Source organism: Myiozetetes cayanensis, unplaced genomic scaffold, assembly GCF_022539395.1.
Source record: "Myiozetetes cayanensis isolate MyiCay16 unplaced genomic scaffold, myiCay2020 scf262, whole genome shotgun sequence".
NCBI classification, from domain to species: Eukaryota; Metazoa; Chordata; class Aves; order Passeriformes; family Tyrannidae; genus Myiozetetes; species Myiozetetes cayanensis.
Window position 1 is genome coordinate 10,724 of NW_026087480.1, and position 11,383 is coordinate 22,106.

The 11,383-nt window shown below is 56.9% G+C and overlaps 1 non-coding gene and 1 pseudogene across 1 annotated transcript; both read left to right on the forward strand.

Moving 5' to 3' along the window:
• The first annotated feature begins 418 nt into the window (after window positions 1–418).
• On the forward strand, window positions 419–502 carry LOC126643295 (small nucleolar RNA SNORD45). Its single transcript, XR_007629709.1, has one exon. It is a non-coding gene; the product is annotated as a small nucleolar RNA SNORD45 (small nucleolar RNA).
• Window positions 503–4,317: 3,815 nt separating this feature from the next.
• Window positions 4,318–8,726, forward strand: LOC126643291 (zinc finger protein 501-like; annotated as a pseudogene).
• The last annotated feature ends 2,657 nt before the right edge of the window (window positions 8,727–11,383 follow it).

Consider the following 11,383-nt stretch of genomic DNA (forward strand, 5'->3'; position numbering starts at 1 on the left):
CGCATGGCGATGGAGGCGGACGGGGATTGGGCGGACTGGAGGGGGTGGGAGCGGACGGGGGAGGATGGGATGGGGATTGGGCGGACTGGAGGGGGTGGGAGCGGACGGGGGAGGATGGGACGGGGATTGGGCGGATCGCGGTGGGGGTGGACGAGCATGGAGCCGTTCGGGGGTGGATCCTGTGCCGGCAGCTCCTCCCGCGGTCGGGCGTCACTTCCAGCGGAGCCGAGGGTAGGAGAGGCCGCGTGGTGCGGGAGCGGGTGGGGGGTGCGGAGGTTTGGGGGTCCCGGGGGGAGCGGCTGGTTCCCTGCAGGCGGAGGATGCTGCGGGCACGGAGCCCCCTGGGCACCGAGCCCCCGGCCCTGGAGCTGCCCCCCGGGCCGGGGCTGTGGGAAGGAGTCCCCCCGGGCCCCGCCTGGGCCGGGGATGAGTGCTGGCATGTATTATCTGAGCCGAGCTGATGTCTCTCACCGCTTTAGCTCTAGGATTACTCTGAGGCCCAGGAATGCCCCCGGGGTCCCTCTGAGGGGCGGGGAGGTCGGCGTGGAGCTTTTCCAGACTCTGGGCAATCGAGTTCCCGTCGATCCCAATCCCTGAGGCGGCGGGAGGAGGAGCAGGAGCGGGGCGCGGGTCGGGCTTTGCTCGTTCCCCACGCGGGGCAGGAGCAGTTCCAGCTCAGTGGGGGCTGTTGTGGCCGGGGGGGGCCTCTCCCCTGGCCTGAAGTCTCTCGTTGGGGGCTTTGTGGCCACGTCCAGGGTGGGGATGTTGGCTCGGGGGGTGTCCCCGAGCCCCACGTGTGCCGGCAGAGCTCTGCGGTGCCGCGGGTGGGAGTGGGGCAGGAGGGGAGTGGGGCGTCCCATCAGCCTGGCCCTAAAACCAGAATGTTTTCTGTCCCTTCCCCAGGTCTCTGGGACGGGCCAGGACTGTCCCATTTTGGGTGTCCCAGAGCTGTGCCCCGGCATTCCGGAGAGTCCCCGGCGCTGCAGGTTATGGTAGGGTACGATAGATGAGGCTTGGGGGGGACCCAAACCCCAAAAGGTCCCTCTTGCAGCGGGTTTGGATCTCCAGGTGGGTCTCCAGCCCCTGGAAAGGTGTGGGTGCGTGTGTTCAGCTCCCTGGCAGGTCCTGTCAGCTCCCAAGGGACTGGGAAAGACCGGGGGCACTTGTTGGGTTGGGTCCTTTTGTGCCTGTAAAATGCAGGTTTGGCCGTTGGTTCCGTATTTATAACGAGGATTTGAACATTGCTGGGGCGGGGAGAAGCCCCCGAGCCCCGAGTGGCTCCTGGGGGGAGGTTTGTGCAGCAGGGTGGGGGTCCCAGGGGTGTTTTGGGGCTCTATCCGAGGGGAGGGTGCTGCCCATCCCTCTGCCCGGGGTGCAGGTCCCGGGCCACGGGGTGGGTGTGTGAGATCCTGGGTGGGAATTTCACTGAATTATTGACAGGGGGGTGGGAAACAAGTCATTGTGAGTGGGGAGGGAGGAGATAGGGAAGGGCTGGGCCTGGAGCTGCAGGAACGTGGCAAGGCTCAGTTTTCCCTGGGAGGGAAAACTGAACTCTATTATAATAAAGACTCCATGTGGTCTCTCTCTCTCCTTCCCTCCTGCAGCCTGAACCCTGTGAGTCAGTCACAGCTTTTTTTCCTCCCCTCCCCTCCCCTCCCTTCTCCCCTCCTCTCCCCTCTCCCCTCCCCTCTCCCCTCCCCTCCCCTCCTCATCTTCTTTTTTAATCTTTTTTTCTTTTTATCTTCTTTTTCCCACTGCATTAAAAAGAATTTCTCTCAGAGCAGAGCGTGTGACTCTTTCTCTGAGGGCACATGAGAGCTCAGAACCACGTTTTTAAAGGCTTTTTAAAGTCTTTTAAAACCTTTAAGGCTTTTAAAAAGTCTGGGGGGAGATGGGTTTGCCCCCTTACCCCTCTCCCTGCTCTGCCCCCCCAAACACCGGGATCACCGTGGCACGGGGGGATCACTGTCAGCTTTTATTAACCCCCAATAAAACTTTCACCTCCACAAACTCACAGGGACCCCCCCAACTCCTGGGGACCGACCCTTCCCCAAATTCCTCCCCCAGATCCTCCCCCTGCATTCCCAGGTCGGCGCCTCATCCTCTGTGCCCCGAAACCCACCCAAGACATTCCCCCTGCCCCCCCATCTCCTGGGGACCACCCGGACCCCCCACCCCCAATAACCCCTGGGCCCCTCAGGTGCTGGGGGGAGCCCCTCGAAGTCTGTCTCCCCCTTCCTCCTTCCCCCCCCCCTCAAATTCCAGAGTGCCCCTGTGGGGTTGCTTCCCCCGTGTCCCCTCGAATTTCTGGGACCCCCTCAAACCCTCCCGGGGCCCCCCCAGACCCCCCTCACCGAGCCAGAACTCGCCGCTGATGTTCCCGAAGCCGCGCGCGTACGACTCCCACCCCCGCTAGAAATCTGTGCCCCCGTCCTGGCGCCGCTGGAACACCTTTGGGGGAGTGAAGGGGGTCAGGGGCACCCCCAAAATCCACCCAGGGGCCCCCCAGTTCCACCCCAGACCCCCTCAGTGACACCACAGCCTCTTGCAAACCTTCCCCCCCCCAAAACCCCTAAAGTAGCTTCCCAGTACCCCCCACTTTCCCTCCTAGTGCCCCCCCAGTTCCTCACCAAAACCTCCCAGTCCCCTCCCAGTGCCCTCCACACCCCATAATCCTCCCTCAGAACCCTCTCTTGTCCCCCAGGACCCCCAATTTCCTCCCGTGAAGTGCCCTATGGAAGCCCCGCAGCCCCTCCCAGTGCCCCTGTGTCACCCCCAGCCCCCCGAAAGACCCCCTTTGCTCCCACAGAACTCCCTATATTCCTCCCCTAGCCTCTCCCAGTGCCCCCAGTCCCCTCCCAGTGCCCCCAATGCCCCCCCACACCCCCATAATCCTCCTTCAGAACCCTCTCTTGTCCCCCAGGACCCCAAGTTTCCTCCCGTGAAGTGCCCTGTGGAAGCCCCCCAACCCATTTCCAGTGCCCCTCTGTCACCCCAACCCCTCCCATTGCCCCCAAGACCCCCCTTGCTTGCACAGAACTCCCTATATCCGCCCCTCCCAGTGCCCCCAGTCCCACCAGCAGCCACCACTGTCGCTGTCCATGTCACAGAAGACCCTGAGGGGCCGGGCCGGGTCCCCCCCGAGGAACACGAGGGTCTCCTGCGAGGGGCCCGGCCCGTTCCGCTGCTCCTCGGTGCAGTCCCAGGGGTGGGGGTGCGGCACAGGGGCTGGGGAGGGACACGAGGGGGTCCCTCAGGCACCGTGGGGGCTTCTGGGGACCCGGGGGTGCGGGTGCCCCCTCCCCAAAAGGACACGGACCCTCCCCACGCCATCGACGCCATCCCCACCAGGGCCCCGGTGGCCCCAAAAGACCCGCTGGCCCCACCCAAGAGGCACAACTCCCCCACCCCCCAAAAAAAACCCTGCCCCTCAAAAGGACCCCCTTCAACGAACCCCCACCACCACCACCGGTGTCCATTTGACCCCAAAGACCCAGAACCCCTCCCAAAGGACCCCCTTCAACGAATCCCCCACCCAGGGTCCACAAAGACCAAGCGCCCCCCAAAAGGACCCCCTTCAACGAACCCTCCACCACCACCCCGGGGTCCATTTGACCCCAAAAAGACCCAGAACCCCCTCCCAAAAGGACCCCCTTCAACGAATCCCCACCCCGGGTCCAAAAAGACCCACACCCCCCAAAAGGACCCCCTTCAACGAACCCCCCACCACCACCCCAGGGTCCATTTGACCCCAAAAAGACCCAACCCCCCCCCTCCCCAAAAAAGGACCCTGGGGTCTGGGTGCCCCTCAAAATGAGCCCCCCCCTGTTGCAGACACGGGAAAGCAGGGACACTCAATATGAGAATCAACATGCTCCGTTTATTGAACACACACCACAGCAAAATATAGGATAGATAATGAGCTTATTTGGGGACATCAGGGATGGGGTTTGGGGCCAGTGGAATGGGGAGTGTCAAGGGGGAAACTGGGGCCATGGGGAGGCCCTGGAGACATTGGAGACACCAGGGGGGTCTCAGGGTGCCAAGTGTAAAATTGAGGACACCAGGAGGGTCTTGGGGACACCATGGAGGTCTCAGGACTCACCTGGTTGTGGTGCTGCCCCTCCTGTCCCCCCCCAGGCCCCAATAAGACCCCCCCAAATGTCCCCCAATCCCCATTTTTCCTTTAGTCACCTTCCCCCCAGATCCCTTTCAATGCCATTGCCACCAAGATCCATTGTACCCCCCAAATACACCCAGAGCCCTCCCCAAGCCCCCCAAATCCTCTCCAACACCCCTAAAGAGGGATCACCTGGCACAGGAACACAGTGGGCTGTACTGGGGGCACTGGGCTGTACTGGGAGGGCACTGAGGGGGCACTGGGCTGTACTGGGAGAGCCCTCATCCCCAAAGCCCCTCCCCTGGGCATCCGTGCCACGGTCTGGGAACCACGGCGGGGTTGGATCAAGGGGTGCACTTGATGATCTGGGAGGTCTTTTCCAAGGTGGCGGATTCTGGGATTCTCTGGGTGCCATTGCCAGGGCAGCACATGCTGGAGGCTCTGTCCACAGGGGATAGATGTGTCTGTGCAGACAGAGAGACAAGGTCAGTCTGCAAAGATGTGGGGTTAGAAAAGCAGGAGAAGTTGTGGGGTGGTTCTGGCAGGAGAAAGAAGCCCCCAGGCCAGTGCAAGCAGGCCCCCCTGGGCTTGCACATCATCTGCCCTCCCTGCAGGTTCCTGTCCTGGAGAGCAGGCCCTGAGGTGTCCCTGAGCAATGGCCCAGAGGTGAGCCCTGAGGTGTCCCTGAGAAGAAGTGGAAGGCAGAGGTGGTGCTGAGGCAGGAGAGCCCCGTGCTGGGGAAGAGGCTGAGCTGGGAGTGCCCAGCAGCGAGAAGGTGCTGTGTCCATGCCCTGTGTGCCAGGTGAGCTGGGGCTTTGCTGCAGAGCTGCGGGCACTGATTGGAGCGGCTGCAGCTGCTGAGCTGGTGGCACCCAGGAACACAAAGTGTGCCCGGCCACGGAGCCTGCAGGGAGGAGCAGGGACAGCCTCAGGGGAGCACTGGGGGGCCGTGAACCTCTTGGCTGGGGCAGGAAAGAACCGCTGGCCACGGGGACGGGGTGTTGGTCCCAGCCACTGATGGGGCCGAGCAGAGCACGAGGCCTCTTGCAGATCCCTGGAGCAGCCTCCCACTTGCCAGCCCTGCCCTCGTGGGGTGACACTGTCCCCTCCCTGCAGGACACTCCCCCTGAAATCCTTGGGGGATCCTTTTGTGTCTATTGCTGGTTGCTGCTTCATCCTGGGGACCTGAGGGCCCCTCTGCAATCCCAGCCCTGGGGCACAATCTGCTCTCCAGAGAAATCTGGTAAAGAAACTGCCCAGAAGCTTCTGGTCCTTTGAACAACAAAAGTGTTTATTTGTGGACGTCGGGAGCAGGCGGGGTTCGCACCACAATGCTCTTGCTCGAAGGTGTCGGTACAAAACAGGGTAATTTATACAGTGTAACTTCTATGATTACAACACCTTACATTCCTATTCATATGATTTCAACATCTAATCATTCATGTTGATAATAGCTGGAGTACAGGCAGAGCTCAGGCAGAGCTTGGGGTGGAGCTTTTCTTGGCCCTCAGTTCTGGGGGTTCATTCCCCTTTCTTCATCATCGAGGCTGAGGTCTCTGTAGTCTTCCTCAGTGTGACCCCTCTAACTTTCCACTGTCTTTGCCCCACTCACTGAAACACGGAGAGAGCCTTGGCTTTAGGCCTATTTCTCCTATTCAAATGTCTACCTTGGCTGACTTTGCCTTAATTTGTGGCCTACAGACCCACTGTAGAATGTTTCCAGCATTCTTCTTAAGATCAGGTCCAAGAAACAGAACAGAACAGATTTTTCTTTAGCAATTTAGGCAGAGCGGGTATGGAGGGGCTTCTCTCAGCTAAGCAAGATATTTCGGATAATTCTCTAGGCCTTGCTCTCATTTCAAGAGGGAATGTCTGGGAAGGCAGCACCCCAAAGGGGAGAGTCAGAGGAGAAGGGACCCTTGGGACCCCCAACACTCCCAGCATCCCTAAGTGGGACTCCCAACATCCCAGACAGGGGGGACCCTCTGAACCCCAGAGGGGGGAGACAAAAGAGGGGGAAGTCCTGGGAGAGATTTTTTTTTGTCTCATCTTCAGAATTTATATTTCAGCTGAATCTCAACTTTTTTGCAATTTTGGGGACGGGGGTCTTCTTGCTGTTTCTGAGGGGTTTTTACCTGAATCTTGGTGGTTTGGGTTTTTGTGGGCTGAATCTTGGTGTTTTGGAGGTCCCCCAGAACCCTGAAGTTGGGAGATGGGGGAGTCTTGGATTCCTGGGACCCCCAGCAGCCTGGAGAGGGAGGGCAGGGACCCCGTAGAGGGGAGACCCCAAATACACACGGGACTCCCAGCAGCTTGGAAAGGAGGGACCTCCAGAATCCCAAAGTGGAGGGACCAGAGAGGAGGAGCTCCTGGCTGGGGTTTTTTGGGCTGAATCTTGGTGTTTTGGAGGTTTTTGTGGTCCCAGGATGCCTGGTGAGTTCTAGAGATGGACTTGGGCAGGAGGAACCCCCAAGGCAACGCGCTCAGCCCTTGTTTCCCCCCAGCAGGATTTGTTTTTACCAAAGCTTGGGCGGTACAAGGAAGAGGAAGGTGCCGCGGGCCCCCCAGGCAGGTGAGGAGGAAGTCAGTGCCCCTTTGGCCCTGTCTTGTGGTTCCTGTGGCAGCCGAGCATCGCCCCCGGTTGCAGGACAACCCCGCTGGCGCCGCCGTCCTGCCAGGGCTGGATCTGGGGGATGTCCTTGCCCTTCCCTGTGGACCGGAGGCAAATCCCCTGCCTGTCCTTCTTCCTTCCTGCCCCAGGCCCCGAGCTGAGGACGGAGAGCACGGAGGACAAATCCCCCCGGCAGAGCCTGGTGGGAGATGCTGTTTTGAAGGACTCCCCGGTGCAGGAAGGCAGTGGGGAGGAAAAGACCCGGAGATGCCCCTGGAGGAGGGGCTGCAAAGCCAGCCCAGGGAGCTCTGAGGAGGAAAGACCCGTCCTGTGCCGGGAAGGCGACCAGAGCTTGAGCCAGAGCTCTGAGCTGGTGGTCCCTGAGCAGCCTCCCAACAGGGAGAAGCCCTTCAGGTGCTTGGAATGTGGGAAGAGCTTCAGGAAGAGCACCTGCCTCCTCAGGCACCAGCACATCCACACTGGGGAACGACCCTACACGTGTAGGGAATGTGGGAAAAGCTTCATTGACAGCTCCACCCTGATCCGACACCAGAGCATCCACACTGGAGAACGACCCTACACGTGTGGGGAATGTGGGAAGAGCTTCAGGCAGAACTCCAACCTGACTGCACACCGTCGCATCCACACTGGGGAACGGCCCTACACGTGTGGAGAATGTGGGAAGAGCTTCAGTGAACAACTCCACCCTTATCAAACACCGTCACATCCACACTGGGGAATGGCCCTACACGTGTGAGGAATGTGGGAAGAGCTTCAGCAAGAACTCCCACCTGATCCAACACCAGCGCATTCACACTGGGGAACGGCCCTACACGTGTGAGGAATGTGGGAAGAGCTTCAGGAGCAGCTCCTACCTGATCCAACACCAGCGCATCCACACTGGGGAACAGCCATACATCTGTGAGGAATGTGGGAAGGGCTTCAGTATCCGCTCCAGCCTCCACACCCACCGGCACATCCACTCTGGGGAACTGACCCACCGTGCAGCGAATCGCACGAAGAGCCTCACGTGCGGAACTACACGTGTAGGGAATGTGGGAAGAGCTTCAGGCAGAACTCCACCCTTATCCAACACCGTCGCATCCACACTGGGGAACGCCCCTACACGTGTGGGGAATGTGGGAAGAGCTTCCACCGGAACTCTGACCTCCGCACCCACCAGCTCATCCACACTGGGGAACGACCCTATAAGTGCTTGGAATGTGGGAAGAGGTTTCAGACCAGCTCCACTCTCCTCCTGCACCAGCGGACACACACAGAGGAGAGGCCCTTCCGCTGCACCGACTGCGGGAAGGGCTTCAAACAGAATGGCAACCTCGTCACCCACCGGCGCATCCACACCGGGGAGAGGCCCTTCAAGTGTGGAGAGTGTGGGAAGAGCTTCACCCAGAGGTCTACCTTGACCAAACACCAACGGACTCACCAATAAGGGAAGGCCCTACGAGTGCCCCAACTGCAGGAAGAGCTTCAACCGCTGCTCCCACCCCAAATGACCCCCTGATGGTGAGGCAACCCCTGGAGTCCAGTGACTGTCAGTCCATCCCTTTCTACCAGAAAGGGCCCATCCCCTTTGCCAGGGGCAGGTTGTGCCAACAGAACCCTTCTTGGGGGGTGTGTGGAGATTCTTGCCCTGGCTGGGGACCCCGCAAGGTCACTGCTGGAGGTTGAGAGCAGAGATCTCCCCATGAGCGTTTGTGGGGACGGAGAAACGACACAACGACTTCGTGATCAATAAGTGCGTTCGATTTATTGTCTATAAGCTGTCATTTTTATAAGGCATTTAATAAGCTCATACATATTGCAAAAGCCAAGCTCATGATTGGTTAATTTTTTAAAGCTGCTTACATTTGTGCATAGCTATGTCTACAATTCCAACTCTTCTTCCCTATCTGCAGTACAAGGTCTTTCTTTTGATTCTTATTCGGCTGCATGATCAAGGAGACAACTCCCAAAGAGCACTCCATCTCTCAGTGGATACATTTCTCAGTGACCCTTATCTGCTAACCATTCCTGAGCTATGCTTCTCAGTGACACATCCTCCACACTTCCCCCGTTTTCTTTTAGCAAGCTCGTATTTGCATGTTGAAGCATAGCGTTCAGGGAGCGAGTAATACAATTTTGAATGCAAGTAAAAATACATGGCAGAAGAAACAACAGAACTAAAATGAAAAGTACAACAGGCACCATTTGTTTAAGACTGTCTTTGAGTCATCCAGTAATTCCCCAGGATGCAAACCAGTCATCTAAACTAGAAGAGTTCACTTTTATGTGATGCAATTGTTGCTGATTTCTCAAAGTTTTTGGTGGATGCTGAGAGAGTGGTCAGACAGGTTCATGTAGCACATTCCATCAAATTCCTGGCAGCCGTGGCCTTGTGCTAAAAGCAAGAAATCAATTGCTGCTCGGTTTTGTAAAACAGCATGGCGAATACTGTCCACATCAGTCTCTAGGTCATATAAGACCCTAGAGGTAGAATTGAACTGTTTAACGGCCCAGCAAGCTAGCTTGCTGAGTTCTCGCCAATTAGCAGCAGCCATAGCACCAGGTACAAAAAAGGACAGAGCTATTGTTTCAGTCCGAGAAGTAAGTTTGACATTGTCATCATAGTCTTGCAGATACCAATATGGTAGACAGTAAATAGTGTTTATTAGCTTGTAACACGGCCTTTTATAACACTTTAGCTACATTGTCACTTCCGTTTGTTTATGCTATCACCTAAGTTACTATTGGCTATCGGGCATCGGAGGGGCGATGATCCCTGGCTTTCCGTACATTCCGAAATCTTCCGAGCACCAGACCCTGTCTGCCCACATTTCCCCCCTCTCCATGTCGTATAAATCAGGTCGTAATCTAAGGAGTGCAAAATGTTGTCATAGAGGTTACAGAGGTCAAAAGTTTTTAAGGTTCAACAAGTGGCTCAAAGAAAACTTCGAGAGGTAGAAAGGAGTGTCTTAACACTGAGGTACAGAATTGTGAGTCAGTGTAAAACTATGCAGAACTACATTGGTCTAAGGCACTATTTACAGCATTTGTCGCTCTTTGACCACCATGATGTTGATGGATTTCAATGGCTGGTTAAGTGAGTGGTTTGCACGGGCTGGCTCTACCTGGGAAAGTGCCAGGATCAGTATCACCTGATGATAGACCTCACTGTTTTTTTTTCGTGGTGGTTGTCTCGAGGCTGTCTGGGCTTTGTCTGCGCCAAGCTCGTGGGGTTGGACGGGATCCTGGTCGGTGTGTCGTCTCCCTCTGGTACTGGGCTTCCGATGACCCAATCCTACAAGTAAAAGCTCGCAGTTTCCATTAGTTTTATTCAGCAAGTCTGGTTTAACAGATTTAAGTGGGCACCATCTTGGGAAAGTGTCAGACTCAGAGGCATTTCATGCCTCGTAGCTGCATTCATATGTGGCTGTCTCATGTCCCAAGTGGGAGGAGGCTGGGTGTGGCCAAGGTAGTCGGGGTGCCCCCTCCCCTTCGTGTTTCTCTGATTCTTAACCCTACACTCCTTAGTAAAATGCCCTTTTTTGTCACATGTAAAGCATGACCTTCTTGGCCGATTACGAAAAGAGGGTTTTATTATTGTCGGGCTTCCCAGCTGGGGACAATTTATTGCCACTAGGCCTGGCTGGCCGCATTTAAAACACACCATTGCATTAGCTATTGCTGCGTTAACAGCCACCTGGATTGGGGCCAACCGTTCTTCTTTTGTGACATGCTTGATCATATCTGCAATACTCGCCCCCACTGGTAATGACTGTAAAATGTCCTTGGTTGTTGAATGACATTGCTGGTGTAAACAATCTGCAACAACCGGGCTCTTTGCCTCCGGGGGCAGGGAGGAGGAATCCACTGCTGCCTGGAGGCGATCTACAAACTGTGTGAAAGTTTCGCTTTCAGCCTGTTTGATGGTAGACCACGGACATGGCTTAGCAATGACTGCTGAGGCTATGCGAATAGCTTCTCTGGTTGCAGGGGTGGTTGCTCTAATCTCATGTAGCTGCATACCTTCTGCTTGAGTGCGAGTGGTAATCATAGTGGGGTCAGTACCTAGCAGTTGTTGCAAGCTGGAACCATACAGTGGATGATTTGCCCCGGCTATTGATGTTAGCTGTTTTGTACAATTATCCTCCCACTCCTGTTCGAAAACAATCATGCCTGCCTCATCGAAAATCATTCTACAGGTTTGCTTAAGCAGATCGTCCCCTCCAAAAAGACCGTCTATAAGAGTGAAAACCATGGCAGAATCAAGCCCTTTGCCTGCTATGGTCTTGATAATAGCTTGAACCCAATCAGCACATGCAGTTCTAATTGCCTTCCAGTCGATAAGAGGGGTTAGTTCTTTCTGTGGCTTCAAGTCAGTCGCGTGCTGCCCGCCTCTCTCTCGCCGCTGGCCTTGTAACTCCCGGGGGAGCGTGGAAGCGCCTGGCTCAGAGTCCGAGCCGGACTGACAGGGCACTTCCGGTTTACACTGCCTCTTGGACGGGCTACGGCCCCGCCCCTCCCCCTTGTGGGCGCACGACTGCCCGCCCCGCCTCTCTCTCGGGCACACAGACCGCTCCCTGCCCCTGCGCTTGCCCCAACCCCTTTGCGGGGCATGGGAGTTCCGTAAACCTTTTTTCAAGCGACCACCA